General features: G+C 80.3%; 1 non-coding gene across 1 annotated transcript; it reads right to left on the bottom strand.

The window, feature by feature from the left end:
• Positions 1-177: 177 nt before the first annotated feature.
• Positions 178-330, bottom strand: LOC136304387 (5.8S ribosomal RNA). The gene has a single exon (XR_010724537.1). It is a non-coding gene; the product is annotated as a 5.8S ribosomal RNA (ribosomal RNA).
• Between the last annotated feature and the right edge of the window lie 2,170 nt (positions 331-2,500).

The raw sequence follows: 2,500 nt of genomic DNA, 5'->3' as shown, positions 1-2,500 counted from the left end.
GGCGGCCGCCGAGGAAAAAGCGCTTCCCTCGCCGACGCGCCCGCCTCCCTTCCCTCCGGGCACCGGCCGGCCGCCGCCGCCGCCGCCGCCGCCGGCCGCCGCGGACGACGGGCCTGCGAGGCGACCCCAGCCGCGCCGCCGGGGTGAGCCCCCCCGGGACGGCGATTGATCGTCAAGCGACGCTCAGACAGGCGTAGCCCCGGGAGGAACCCGGGGCCGCAAGTGCGTTCGAAGTGTCGATGATCAATGTGTCCTGCAATTCACATTAATTCTCGCAGCTAGCTGCGTTCTTCATCGACGCACGAGCCGAGTGATCCACCGCTAAGAGTTGTCTGGCTTTCGGCACCGACCCCGCGCGCGCGGAGGGGCCGGGACCGCTCGCGTGAAGCGGCCCCCTTTTTCGCTTGCGGCGAGGACGCCGTGGCGGCGCGCCTCGCTCCGAACCGTACCGGCACACGTGAACGGAGGAAAAGGAGGAGGAGGGGGGGGGAAACGCCCCCCCCGCACGAAACGGTCCGAAGGCCGGCCGGCCGAAAGGCGGGGAGGCCCGCGCCCCCGACCGCCTCCCCCCGCGAGGGGAGACGCCGCCTACGCGCGAGGACCTTCGGAGGCGGCCCAGGCGCCCGGGCTCGGCCCGGTCTCCGCACGGAGGGCGCGCCGCGCGGCGCGCGCCGGACCGCGGGGGCGCGGCGCCCCGCCCGGCCACTTTCACGGGACGACGCGCTCACCTGAGCCGGGGGCGCGGCCGTCGGCCCCCGCTCGCGCTTTTTCCCTTTTCCCCTCGACCGCTCCGCGGACTCGCGCCGCGCCGCCGCCCCGGAGACGCGGCCGACCCGCTCTCCCCAGCGGCCTTACGACGCCCGAGAACGACGCGCGGCGACCGCCGCCTCGCCGACGCGCCCCCGGCGGGACCGCTCCCGCCGCGAGGCCGGCGCCTCTGCCGGCCGCGCTCCGCCGCCGGCGCCGGCGCCGGAGGCGAGGCGCCGCCGCGTCCCGAGCCGGCACCGCGGGCGCCCGGGGCCTGCCGGGCGGCAGACCCGCCGCCTCTGCGGCCGCACTCCCGGGACCGCCCCCCGCCTCTTCGCGCCGCCGGGAACCCCCTGTTCCGCGGGGCACGCGCCCGGCGGAAGGCGTGACGGGGCCGAGCCCGGGGGGGCAACGCCCGCCCTCCTCGCTTCCGCTCAGAGAACGGGCGGGTGCGCGCCCCCGCGGCCGCCCGCACCGCCTTCCGTTCGGCCCGCGCGCGGCCCGGGAAAGGGCGACGGGGAAGCGACGGGCGGGGCCCGGGCCGGGACCGCCGCAGGCGACGGCGGGCGCCTTGCGGCCGACCGTCCCCCCGGAGGGGGGACACCCGCCGAGCGGCGACGCCGCCGCTCGGCCGCGGGGTCGCCGTGCACTCGTCGGCGTCCGGCCACGGAGGGACCGGGCAGAGCGCTCGCCCGGGCGGGCCAGCGGCCGAGCCAAGGACGGCCGGCGGGCGGCGCCGCCGGCGCCTTCCGGGAGAAGGAAGGCCGTCGAGGGGAGAGGCGCCGCCGCGCCCGAAGCGGCGCCGCGACGCGACGCCGCCGCGGCGGCGGCCGAGGAAAGGGAGCGCGGCGGGCTCCGGCGGCCCAAACCCCGCAGCTGAGGCAAGGCGGAGGGCACGCGCCCTCCGCCGGCAGTCGCGCCCGCATTCGAGGCGGGGGGGCGGGGTCCGGCCCCGCGGCCGACCCGGCCACGCGCCGCGGCCTCTCCGCCGAGGCCGGGCCGCGGAGAGGGGGGGGCAGGGCGCCCCTCCCCGGCGCGGCGCGGGTTGGCCCCGCGCGCGCGGCGGGACGACGGCGGCAACGACGACGACGACGACGACCAGGAGGTGCGGCCGGTCGCAACGGAACGCGCCGCCGCAGGGGATCGGCGGGAGTGGCTCCCCACCCCTTCGAGGGCGCCCGCGCCACCGCCCGGCACACCTGCCGCCGCCGCCGCCGCCGTCGCCACCGCCGCCGCCGCCGCCGGCGGCGGGCCCGCGCCGAACCGCCCGAGTCTTTGAACCTCCGCCCGGGCTCGGCGGCCTTTCGGCCCCCCCGGCTTCCTTCGGCGTTTGGCGACGCCGAGGCGAGGAGACCGGCGGACCGCCGAGACGCGGAGCGCTAGGTACCTGGCCCTGGGGCGAGGGAAACGACCTGCATGGCCCCGCCGGGGTGCCTCCCCCACTGCCGCCCTCGGGGGAGCGTCCGCCGGCGGGGGCGCGCCCGACATCCGCCGCCTTCGCCGCGGCGTCCGTCTCGGGACCCCGGGGTTCCCCTCAGTAACCCGGCACCGCGCCCGAGACGACGGCCGCGGCTCGGGCCGCCCCGCCGGAGCGGGGACGCGGCCCGGCCGCCCGAGAACCTCGCGCGCCCGCAAGCGCGACCCGGAACGCCCGGAGGCCCGGGAGCCCCTCTCCTCTTCCGCGCCAGCGGCGGGGGCCCGTTCGGCCGAGAGCGGGAGGATGGGGGGGCGGGGGATTTCGCCGGGCGGCGAA

Source organism: Chamaea fasciata, unplaced genomic scaffold (assembly GCF_029207755.1).
Source record: "Chamaea fasciata isolate MVZ Bird 193981 ecotype frontalis unplaced genomic scaffold, bChaFas1.0.hap1 SCAF_75, whole genome shotgun sequence".
NCBI lineage: Eukaryota > Metazoa > Chordata > Aves > Passeriformes > Sylviidae > Chamaea > Chamaea fasciata.
This window is presented reverse-complemented; position numbering and strand designations above follow the sequence as displayed.